The sequence below is a fragment of the Passer domesticus genome, chromosome Z, assembly GCF_036417665.1.
Source record: "Passer domesticus isolate bPasDom1 chromosome Z, bPasDom1.hap1, whole genome shotgun sequence".
In the NCBI taxonomy this organism is placed as follows: Eukaryota; Metazoa; Chordata; class Aves; order Passeriformes; family Passeridae; genus Passer; species Passer domesticus.
In genome coordinates, this window is record NC_087512.1 from 23,264,703 (window position 1) to 23,277,334 (window position 12,632).

Genomic DNA, 12,632 nt, shown 5'->3' on the forward strand with positions numbered 1-12,632 from the left:
TTCCTTTTCCTTCAAAAAATCCTGAGACTCCTTTGCATAACAAACACGTTTCACACGGCAAAGCAATCTGCTATGTATTGGCTTCTATTTTTCTGTAACAATAACCAAAAGAGCTGCATGAGGCAAAAGAAGGAATTGTTCTGGCTTTGTCTTGTTCTAAACAGATACAAAAAACATTGCCATGAAAATCATCCCTCAGTGGCTGATAAAAATAGAACTGCAATTTATGCTCCCAAATACTACCTTTATCTTAAGGCTCTTAAGGAGCATTTTCAGTAATAATGGCTGATTTAGATGGATTCCCAGGGTGCTGGATCATTGCCAATGACATTAATGGTTTAAGGCTCCCTGAATTTTGATTGATTGCTGTAATCTGCAGAAACTATTTCAGGACATAGATTTATTGTTATTAAGCCTATAAAATGGTGTCAGGGTCAAAGCAAGTTGATGATTTGTGTTGTGATGCAAACATAGCACAGAAGAAGATGAAATCTTTTAATAAATGTGAAATTTGTGAGAGAACAATGTTTCATCTTCTTTGAAGAATCTGGGGCCAGACAATTCAGATTACAGCAGCAGGGAGAGTGTATTTAGAGTAAGGCTATACTGCAAAAATTATTCTTCAACAGCATGCTGATTCCATTGAGTGCTATTCTACACAGTGATTGAGGTATTTCGCTTCTTTTGCAAAGTTAAAATGTACTCACCTCCCCTTCCTCATTCTCTGTTTAAATAATCTGATATGATATTCTTTATTTCACTAAATATTGTCATCCTAAATCCATCTAATATCGTGCAATATTTCAAAGATGGTTAAATTTTTCCCCCGTAGGGCTCATATCTAGGTAAAAGGGAGACAAATTATATTCTAACACCTCCATAACATAATGGAAAAGGCCATAACTGAATCTAGAGATTTTTTTCTATTTAAATGGGCACTCATAAGCAGAATCAGAACAGATGATTTCTTGTAAAAAGGAGAAACAGGACTATAACAAAGGAATTCACAATATTGCATGATGTACAAATATCCTCATTTGCTTTTCCCCTTGGGAGTGGGTTACAAAATGTTGTCAGATCCAGGACTAGTAGTACAGCCAAGCAGAATGGGAGAAACACATACTCTCAAAAAGAGGTGGCACGCAGTTGTTTTGCAGTAGTCCAGACTGCATGCTGATGGGTTAATGGTTCTTTATGTAACTGAATAACTTCAGGCAAAAGTTCATTTTCTGCAGTTGACAGGACAGCTGTTGAAAGACTGAGAAGTCTGCAAAATCTGATCATTCATTTATTCTGGTGGTTCTGGTCAACTAATGACTTGGATGAGACATTACCAGTAAGCTCCAAAACTCATGATGTTTGTTTCATGCTGGCACTGTTTAACTTAATTTTGTCCTAATGTGTATAAAACCATTGTCTGCTCACTAACAACTTACTATATCATTGTTGTGAACACAATCCACTATCATCAACAAGATGCAAAACCAGAATTAAAAAGCTATCTTTATCCCTATGAGTTTACAGAAGTAACTTAAAAAGCAGAAAGACCTAAAGAAATAGGATTCAGGAAAAAACAAGCAAAGTGCTTGTTCTTTTTAGTCTACAGTAGATTGTGAGGTGTTGTAAATATTTGTAATATTTGTTTTCTGTCATTATACAGTGTTCACTGGAGTTGAGGTGGGATATTGGAGGAGAGGGAGAGAAGAGGAATAGGCAGGGCAAAGTGCACAAAGGCTGCTACAACAGGATTTAGATGTCACCAAAAGCCACTACCTGCACAGCATATAAGCAACTACCTAAAACAGAAACTATTTCTGGAATTGTAGCTGCTGAATAAGAAGCCCTGGAAGACTAAACTGTATTTGATAATGAGGTCACAGATGAGGAGTGGAGAGAGGAAAGGGAGGGTATTCATGTGTGGGTAGGACAAAGAGGAAACTTTTGCACTGGTTCCTGTGGTTTAGAAGTAGCAAGAAAAGTAAACCTGTTGAAAATGGACATAGGTACTCTCAATCCCTGTTGCTCTCAATCTCAATACAAAACTGACACTTGCATGAATACATAGAGGTTTTTTATTTGAAATTATAAAATTCTTCCAAAACAAAATTTTTCCCAGTTTTCCCAATTAGTCTAGTACCTATTGCATCATCTGTAAATCTGTTTAGAGTGTGTCTTTCATGCTCAAAAAAAAGTCAATTTAAACTGCTTCATCCAAAGGCAATGAACTATTTTATTTGTGCCAAGCCGTATATACAAGATGCTGAATTCCTTCAATATTCTGTAATATCACTGGAGTCAGGCTGGAGCCCCTGGCAAGGATAGTACCAGGAATACATGAAGATGGCAAGCAGTCTGTCTATAACAGTTCAGTCCTTCATCTTTGGCCACCTTTGGGACTTATGTCTATAAAAATTTCAGTAGGTTGGAGAAGTAACACTACTGAGTATCTCTTTAGTGAGAATCTCCCCAGAAAACACAGTCAGTCCTATGGCCACTGCTGAAAATGTGTGGACAGGATGTGCTAGCAGTCCAGGGTTGGAGAGCTGAGGGAACAGCTCTGCTTCCTTTCACAGAGAATCTGAGCAAGAATTTGGACAAGCTTCCTCAGTGACAGCAAGTAATATGTCCAGATTTATCTTCAGAATAAGAAAAAACTTAATTATCCCATGCAGATAATATTGCAAAATAGTTCTGTAATTAGGATTAATTAGAAGGAATAAGCACTCTGTGTCAAAAATAACCAGGACAATATAATCATTTAGTGATTTAGGTTTTGCCCTTTTCCCATATTCTTCATTGTTTCTGTCTCTTTTTGTGTATTTATGTGCTCAACTTTCATGGTACTCTTTGGTGGATTTTTGGGGCAATGTAAGGAAAGACCTTAGTGTCTGTTGTATGTTAGGACTTGATGATCTTAGCAGTCTTTTCCAAACTTTATAATTCCATGATTCTCTGTATTGGCTGAAAGACAACTGAGAAGTTGTTAATTTAAAGTTGGGTCCTGTATCAGTCAGTCTTTCCAAAAGTGAGATGTCATGTTTGAGACCATACTACAGACCAAGGACTTGGATGCAGCAATGGCTCAGAGGCCGAGGACATTTGCACAGACACAACAACGGGTATTTGGGGACTCTGGACACAGACATGCATCAAAACATGTGGAAACACATGAGGTCTCTTTAGGAACTATTCTTAATCAATTCACAGGATTGGTATAGTCACTGATCAGCCAGGTGGACAAGCTTAATTTAAAAATTGCTAGAAAACCAAGATAAAGCTGCTGAGTAGGAGGAGCTGATCCAATGTATCGCTAACCTGAGTCTGGGCTATGCTGACTTTTAATGGGCTTTTTCATAAGTTGTTTTAAACACTATAAAGCAAAGGGGCAGAGATTTGCAGACAAGTGTGAAAAGCACAGTAAATAATCTAGTGAAGTTAGAGTGTAGAAAGATAAACAAATTGATAGAACATTTTTTCAGTAAAATTGTTTTAAAATAATTACTTCTTTTTATTCAAATGGTAGAGTGTGAGCACTGTAAAAGTCTTTGGAAGTCTAAACTTGATTTTTGGCATGGTTTTCTAAAGTAATGAAGATTATGTTGTTGGTCTACTGTCTTTTCAGTATGTTTTGAGAAGATCGGTTGATTTGTACCACCATTAGAAAGGCAGAGAGTTAAACTTGAGCTGATTTAGTGTTTGTTTGGGCTTTTTTCAGTTGACACCTTTATTATACTAGAACATATAGAATATTATCCTAGAATATTATACCGGGCTTCACTCCTTTAAAACAGAAAGAACCAGATATACAGATATCTAAAGAGAGTGTGTGATTGTCCAATTATGCTTGTATAAGTTATAAGCCTATATAAACTATTGAGATTTAAACTATCTTAAAACTGTAAACTATGTTTATAATTACAACTATATAATTATACAGATTTTCATAATAAATTTAAATATTAGCATGATCTGATAAATGCTAGAACATTTTAACAGGTTCCAGGTAGCTGAAAGACTAGATGGAACTTTCTAGAAGGTTGTGTCTTCTTTTTCTGTGTTCTCCAGTGCTATGTTGAAGCTTTGCAGACCTTATTTGTGTTTTTCACTCACTGCATTACTTCTTATCATGTTATGGGGGCATAATAATTTCTGCATCTGAACAAGCAAAACATTAAATCCCCTCACTTTACTGTTAGTTTACCACACTGAATTACAGCCAGAAGAAGGGGTTTACTCACAGTTGCAGATATCTTAATGCAGAGTGTGGAACAGACATCAGATCTTTTGAGTCACAACCCAACTAAAACTATTTTGGCAATCTAGCTCAATGTAAAAACTGTACAGCATTGCTGATAAGATTACTGATGAATGTTTGGAAGCAAAAGGTAATATTTGGAAAACTGAACAGCATTTCTAAGGTTACATTCCTGACCTCATAAGCAGAACAGTCAAAGTATTAGGGCTGCAGTTATATTTCTTTAAGGGGATGGGCCCACACCCATCATAGTCTGATAGCTGTGATTTCTGAGCGTGGCATCACTGGTGCCACCTCCCAGCAGGACCACCCCACACTGCACCACATCAGTCTGGAGACACTGCACCTCAGAGAGATTAGAACTGATCTGGTCTCAGGGACAAAGAGACAGCTCTGGAAAGGGATCCTGAGATCCAGGGAAGAGCAGGATTCTCTCTGTAAGTAGCCAACTCCCTCCTTAAAAAATCCAAAGAATTTCCTGGAAAAAAGTCATATGACTTCCAAAATAGAGTCAAGTAAAAACACCTTCAGCTTTACCATACCTCACTCCTCTGTATGCCTTCATTGATGTTTTGGTGGATTATTTCAGGTCATTGGAAGAAAGCCAGAACTTATGTCTGAGAATTTTCTGAGAAATGGACCTGTTATAGGTTCCCAGAATCATGTGCAAGGCACAAATGCAGACTGACATGGTGGGCCACGAGCAGCCTCACTCTGGAGCACAGACCCCACTGCAGGATACCCCTTCCCCACAGGAGAGGACCTGAAGCTGTCCATGGCAAAGTTCATGCTTCCCTACAACAGAGCAGAGACACCACCATCTAGGTCTGAAGGTAAGTACTGCACCTGAGTATTAACCAAGAGTAAGGGAAAAGAAAGCCCAAAAAGGTGAACATCAGCCTTCCTCCTGCAGTACTGGACTCCCTGCACTTTTCTCCTAAGGCACCTGGGAGACAAGTGACTGGAAAACCACTGCTGGCCCATGAAACAAGAAGTATTTAACTGAAAAATGGGCATAGAGCAAGGAGTGGGGAAGCTGAGAAGCAAAGGAGCTAACATCAATCACCAACCCTCATCTCACATACATGAAGAATCTTTGTTAGCAGACTTAAAATATTCTTGCAAGCAACTAAAAAAGCACTGGTGGTGGTGGGAGCTACATATTCAATTCTGCAGCCAGTGTGGGGTACAACAACAAAGGAGGCCAATGCACAGGAGCGCTGTGATAATGGAAGGAGGACCTTCATGAGCTATACAGGCTGAAAGGCCACATGGAGAGCCTTGAGTACAAACTGGATCTGTTTGTACTCACAGAAGGGCTGTTCTGGGTGGAGTTGTTCCTCACAGACATATAGACAGGTCTAGCAGGGTAGAAACAGATAGCCATGGCAATCAGACCAAGAGCAAAGTTTTGTCTTCCCTTTTTCAGAAGCAGCAGACTACTCTGGGGGGCCTGGCTTCCACGCAAAATCTGCTTGATTTGGTGTGATCTCACTTTATTGCAAAGTTAGATAGGGCAGAAAGAAAAGCTTTCCTAAACAGTTTTAAGACGAGATGAATTTTAATGCTGTACTTTTTTTTTTTTAAGCCAACCTTGCTCTGACTGTTTCCTAGCACCAAAGGTAGGGCTCTCCCAGGACAGTATCTCAAGATAAATAAATTAGCCAGCAGGATAAATAAATTAGCTGGACTGAAAGGACACCATCACTTAACAGCTCTCTTCAGTTCAGATCAACCTTGCAAAAACATCTCAGCTTTGTCAGTAAAGATACATCTGATTTACTTTGTCTAAACTCACAGTTTTCTGAGTAAAGTTCAAGGAGAGTTGAACTGGTTCTATTCAGGCCAAAGTGAGATACAGACTTGTAATTGTACAGGTAAGCAACTGACAAGGTTTCTTATAAAGGGTCAGAGCCAGTCATGTGGTTGTTTCAGAGGCACATCTGAATTATTTCTTTGTGTAACGTAATCTTTGTCAAATGCCCTTGGGCAGGTAGCCACTGTAATCAAGTTGACTAATTTACCTTGTCCCTTTATCAAAATGCCTTACCTAAGTAGCCAGTTCTGAATTTACCTGGGAGGTCTGTGAAGAAATACAAAATGGGCTGCAAAGATAAACAGACTTTTTAATTGTCCAGGTGGAAAGAGTAATTCATGGTTAATAACTTATCCAGTTAAATCAGTCTGTTTGCCTGTTTCCAGAATATCCATAAGCAGACCACAGCTCCCCTCACTTACTCTGTTTGCATTTTCCCAATGAGTATGTTGCAAGACTATACTCGGTGACCTGCTCCCTTCCTCCTCCTGCCAGCAGACTCTTCTTTGTAAGAGCCTTAAATGGCTCTTCTTTCCCCAAGACTCTGCATCTCATGTCCCCAGCAACTCCCCCTTTCTCACTGAAATCCTCAGTCTCCTTTTCTGAGTAACACTGGGTATTATAACAAGAGACTTTGAAGGCTGCTACTGGCCTCAGGGCATTTTTTCCTCTATTTTCTGACCGAATGGACCATAGCGAGGACAGAAGAGAGTATGAAGTTGCTGTGAAGCAGCTGTAATGAAGAATTACAGCATCTTACAAAATTTTTGTTTAAGGCCACCTGGTCTTCTTGCTCAAAGAGTCTTTCATGAGAGTGAAAGTCTGTTTAGCTGGGTGAAGTCCTAACAGTCCATGTCCCCCTCCTCCTCTGTGTAAGATCATGTGTTCTTCTGGAGAATATACCTCGTTTAAGAGGGTTTCATTGGAAAACTCTTGACTGGTTTATCTTGCAAAAGGATGCCCACATGCAAACTTCTGAGCCCAAACAGACCTTTAGTCAGACCATGCAGATGTCAAACCTCATGCACCTGCATGCCAGAATGACATCAAAAAGTTCTGGAAGTATTTTCCTTATTTTTTTCCTAATGTCAGTTTGATCTATTTAAAATATTACAGCTGTATATTAATGACTGTTCTGGAATTTTTTGTTGCTTCTGTAAGTCACACAAAATAAACAAGTGTGTGTGAACCCATGATCACCAGTTTCTCCTCATCTCTCTACCAAAACAAAAGGATGAAGCTGACTGTCTTTTGCACCAGAAGCCAAAATCTAGAGATGCTGCCTCCCATGGATTGTTGATAGATACACGTATTGTCATTTGCACATATTTCACCAACAGGACAAATGTTGCTGTGTTCCCATTAAGCTGTAGTACCATCCATAATTATTGATATAATTCATCAAAGCATTTGTGTCACTCCAGAAAGCAAAGAGAATTATATGGAATTTGGCAAATTAAATCAATGCCACAGGATTGACCCCATATGGAAACACAGAAGTGCACGGGTATTGCACAAAAGTGCATGGACCCACAAATAGATAGACAGGCTTATTTCCCGTGTGTCTGAGACTTGTTTCAAGGCTGTAGTGATTATTTGTGCCTATTCTAGTATATTTATTCCACTAGGACAAGTTTGGTGCAACCAAGAACCAAGCTGAAGAAATTTAACAATCACAGAATAGTTAAAGTTGAAAGGAGCCCTTGGAGGTCATGTAGACCAACCTCCCTGCTCAAGTAGGGTCCCCTGGATCACATTACTTAGGACTGTGCTCAGAAATTTTTTAATATCTCCAGGGAAGGAGACTCTACAGCCTCTGTGGTCCTCATGTTCCTGTGCTCAATCACTCTCACATCAGTGCAATGAAGTTTATTGTGATGTGAATGATAAAGAGGTTTGACTAGCTGCAGAAGATTTGTATTGGTGAGTAATCCACCTTCAGATACCCATCAGATTTTAACTTTCCCCTTCCTTAAAATGCACCCAATCTGAAATTGCAGTGAGAATTATTAATGAGAACTGTTACATATATTTGGCATACTTGTCCTCTGTCCCATTCTACTGCATTTTTTTCTGCTCTGTTTCCATGGAAATGGGAGAAAGAAGGTCAGGCATATGGTATAGGCAATTGTTTTAAACGAGCTTGAAAGGCTTTATTATTTCCTGATCTAATTTTTGTCTGAGAATGGTGATGGGAATAAAAGTCAGACACCCCACTTGTTATTTTTGGTGGTATTTAATTTCAATCTGTATTCCCACAAAGCCAGGAAAGGCCATTTTTCATCCTTCTGCACCTAGGAAAAAGATTTCTCTTGAGGGAAAGTGATGTGATGAGATAGACATCTCATATAGGAATCTATTCCTGATTATATTAATATAGTCCTGTCATGTCAGATGTTGTATGGCATTGCTATGTAGTGTCTGAAAGGCCCAGTCTCAAACAAGAAGGTTCACACCTGCATGGAAAGGGAGCCCAAAGATCCTGTTTGTCCATTAGGAAATGAGAGAACTACTTCCTCAAGGACATTTTGAGGCTAGCCGTAGGAAAGAATTTTTGACATCCACCACTGGAAATTGCTCTATATGGAAAGCATTTGTCTTCTTGCTACTACTAAGTAGAAGGAAGATAAAGGTATTCATCTGGTCTCTTTTGATGGTTTTCCTATTTTTTTGTCATGCTGTTAGCTTTCATTTCCATGGAAACAGAGAGGTAGTTTTTAGCAGCATGCGAGTCTTAGTTGCGAATAACATGTGTAGATTTTAGCTCCTGGATGTTGGCTGATAACTATAAAATGAAGGCACAATACCAGGGGAATGACAGGACAGAAAGGATGGACACAAGAAGGCAATCCAGACATTTCAGGGGCCATGAGCACCCCTTCTTCCTAGAAAAGGTTCTGGAAATTTTGTGGTTTTCTTCTGCTCTACTACTTTCATTTTCCAAGCCTGTGCTTGGACCTGGCCCCCTCTCTGTTACTTCTGTTTCAGTAAGGTAATAATTCATTGCCATGGTGTCTGGGGGCCCCAGGAAACCTGAGGCCCTCCTGTGCTGGAGAACCATGCTCCTGTGGGTTAGGAGTGGTCCTTCTCAATTCAGTGCTCCATGGAGACTCTCCCAACCATATACTGCTCCTACTGGAGGCACAAAAGGCAAAGGTCATGGGCTGAATGAGATAAGAATAATTTACCAGAAACAGCAATGAGATAAGAAAACAAATAGTAACAGCAAAAATATTATTAACAAAGGGTATAGGAAAATAAAGTATGCACATGGACAAACTTCCCCAATAATAGAAAAAAATGGACAGCTCCCTTCACTACGTTTTCTTGACTAGGAGCAGCCCCTTCTCTCTGGAAGTGAGAGTTCCTTTCCCCTGTTCCTGGCAATGACATGAGATGGTATAGAATAACCTCTGCGTTCTACACCCCATTATAGTTGCTACACCTTGTTATAGTTAGTGCAAAAAATTAACTATATCCTGGTTGGAACCAGGACACATGCAAACCTGGGGCAAGAGACATTGACATAGTGTGAAGGAAAAAAATAACACCGGAAAGATGAAATTATTTGGGTGTTATTACGCAGAGGACGTTGGCAAAGCCAAACCTGGACTTTATTCAGAGCTCATTGCATAGCTCTCTACTCTTACTAACTGTTCACTATACCAATGCTGAGGGAGACATGCTTTTCCCACTTATTTCTTCAGTTTTTCTGTGCTTCTTCTGAACCTGTGCTTTTCTTCCAGAAAATGTCTTTCCTACTTGGTTATTCATTTTGAGTTTTTCTTCCATGGCTGCAGCTGTCTACAGACCACTTCTTCACTGTCTCTCCCACCCGGAGTAGGGCATTCCATCCCAGCCCTGCTCAGGCAGAATATGGTCTCAACTAAACCTGGTATGGAGGAGGCATCTTCCCTCTTCCCAGTGTGTGCTAAAACCTCACCCAGATGGCCCAAGCCACCTGTAGTCCTTCAGAGATAACTTTTGCCAATGAATTAATTATATCTTGGAAACCCCTGATCAAAATGTTCCTTGTCTTAGAAGTCATGAGAGGTTGCAATAGTAGGGCAAATCTCTAACTGCCAAGTCCTTATCAATTATGGATACTATAACTTTCAATTTCTAGCCTGATAACACACAGGCTGTTACACCTTTCTCCTGAGTTCTGTGATCAGTTACCCTCTTGGCTATTATGACCCTTGGTTAGGAGCCACAAGTCTCCTAAGGACACCACTATTTCTGAATGAAATTTCATTGTGGAATTATGAACAAATCTTTTATTGTTGACAAGGCAGCAGGTGCGTCACCCTGTCGTCAGCTTGGCAATTTTTCTATTGAAGAAGGTTTTTGCTACTAGTTACACTGGTTCACATAACCACAGATGCATGACCTTTGACTCACCAGCATTGCAGGAAGCAAAGTGCTGCAAGGAAAGAGGACACGGCCCAGAGACCAGACTGCTAAAAGAGGACTGAGCTAATCTTTCTGATGATATGGGAAAGGACTGTATTTGGGCCAAGCAGAAGGGAAGAATTGTGTTTTGGAGATTTTAGTCCCTGTGCTGAAGGCTTGATCAGGCTCAAGAGACACAAGATATTAATTACTGCGTTAACACAGCTGACTGGACCGACTACTAATAAAGCACAGGAACACTAGGATGAGGGACATTAATGTGAAGTCACTCTCTATTGAAAAGTGTATTAAAGACTGTGTTTATGAGAAACAAATTTACTGACTGAAATCAGTGTGCTTGTTCAAATGTTCTGCTTCTCTCAAGACTTTCACTCTTTTGTGTATTCCAAATTTAATTTACAACCCAGGTCCACACCCCAACCTTTATTTTTTCATTGAATTCTCAGGATCTGTGTATGACTCTCTTCAGTTAAGAACAGGAAGACTGAAATACCCTAAGTATCCAGCCAAACCAAAAAGCTTCTTGTGCAATTACTTGAACAAGACGGTAACCAGCCTTCCTTTATGTACTCAGAAAGGATTGATATTCCCAATGTTAAGGCAGGCAGCATAAAATCTCCTAATAATCCTAGTATGCTAGATTTTACTGTTTTGATTGGTTGGTTGGGTTGGGTTTTGGGGTTTTTTTTACTGTTGTTTTTTGTTGGTTTGGGGTTTTTTTGTTTGGTTTGGTTTGGTTTGGTTTGGTTTGGTTTGGTTTGGTTTGATTTTGGTGGACGTTCTTTAGTTTGGCTTGGTTTGGGTTTTGGGGTTTTGGGTTTTTGTTTGGCTTGGTTTGGTTTGGTTTAATTTTGGTGGAGATTCTTTAGTTTGTCTTGGTTTGGGTTTTGGGGTTTTGTTTGGTTGGTTGGTTTGGTTTGGTTGTTGGGTTTTTTGTTTTTATTTGGGATTTTTTGTTATTTATTTCGTGCACCAGGACTCTTTTAATCATCTGCTGTTCTTCTTTTTATACTTTCCAAAAAAAAAAAGAGAAGCAGCTAGGGTATTTTATACAGAAAGAGTGAATGAAGAGATGTATGATACAGCCTTATTCCCTTTGCACCTTAGAACTCAACAGAGTAATACTTTCTCTCTGTGTATTAACTTCTTCCACCTTCAGCCACAAAGTGTTTCATTGCTTCTCACTTGAAGTCTACACTGTAGGACTGTTGCCCCCTTCTTTAAGTACCTAAAAACTGATTATAGCTAAATACCACAAGGACTGCTATTACTGGAGTGCAAGCTGTCCCCAGACAACTCCTGCAGAAGAAATAAGTTTTAAACATGAAAATGCAGAATGAAACAAAAGGTGTAGAAAAGATTACCAAATTCAGACATGCTTCAAATGTTCCCCACATCCTCTAAAATGCATGTATCAGAGGTAGGGAGAAGTTTCAGTTCTGTTTGCAGCAGTCAAATTCTTTTCCACAATCCAGACTGTCCCAACATTTACATCCACTTTTCAGCCCTGAGTGCTCCCCATTCTCTCCAGAGATCAGCTTAGCACAATGTCAGGGACTTTGCACATTGTCAATGGCAGATACAAGTGCCATTGGCACTGCATTGGAACTACAGAAGACCTTTCCATGTAGAAGACCACACTGGAAACACACAAAACCATATGTTTCCCCTTCTTTCACGTTTCAGCATGTTAACAGAGCCATGCATCAGAGAAGTGCTGCAAGAAATCAGAGTGATCACACAGAAGTCAAACCCATTCCAGCCATAGCTAATGAAGAATACCTATTGACAGTGTTAGGAATATTAGTAATTCGTGAAGATAAATAGTATATAAATATATATATGTGAACTGGGGAGAGAAAAAAGGGGCGGGGGGAATCCCTTCGTTCCCTTTTAGGTTAAAAAAATCCAACAGGATGACGAGATCACAAAGCCGCAGCAGATGGACATCTCAGTATTTGCATCCAAAAAGAACCCCAGCTACACCAGGGAGGAACATTCATCAGCACCTACGCCCAAAGACACCAGGTGCTGATGGCCCAGACAAGATGCCTATCTGTGGAGATCAGAACCATCAACACATGGAATCTGAATGCCAGATTCTGGGAACCAGAGAAATGGACCATTCCACCCCCGGACGAGGCTTTG

At 39.8% G+C, this 12,632-nt stretch overlaps 1 long non-coding RNA gene across 1 annotated transcript; it reads left to right on the forward strand.

Moving 5' to 3' along the window:
- Positions 1-1,690: 1,690 nt before the first annotated feature.
- LOC135291006 (uncharacterized) lies at positions 1,691-12,363 on the forward strand. Its single transcript, XR_010353874.1, has 3 exons — positions 1,691-5,088; positions 7,868-7,994; positions 10,931-12,363. It is a non-coding gene; the product is annotated as an uncharacterized LOC135291006 (long non-coding RNA).
- The last annotated feature ends 269 nt before the right edge of the window (positions 12,364-12,632 follow it).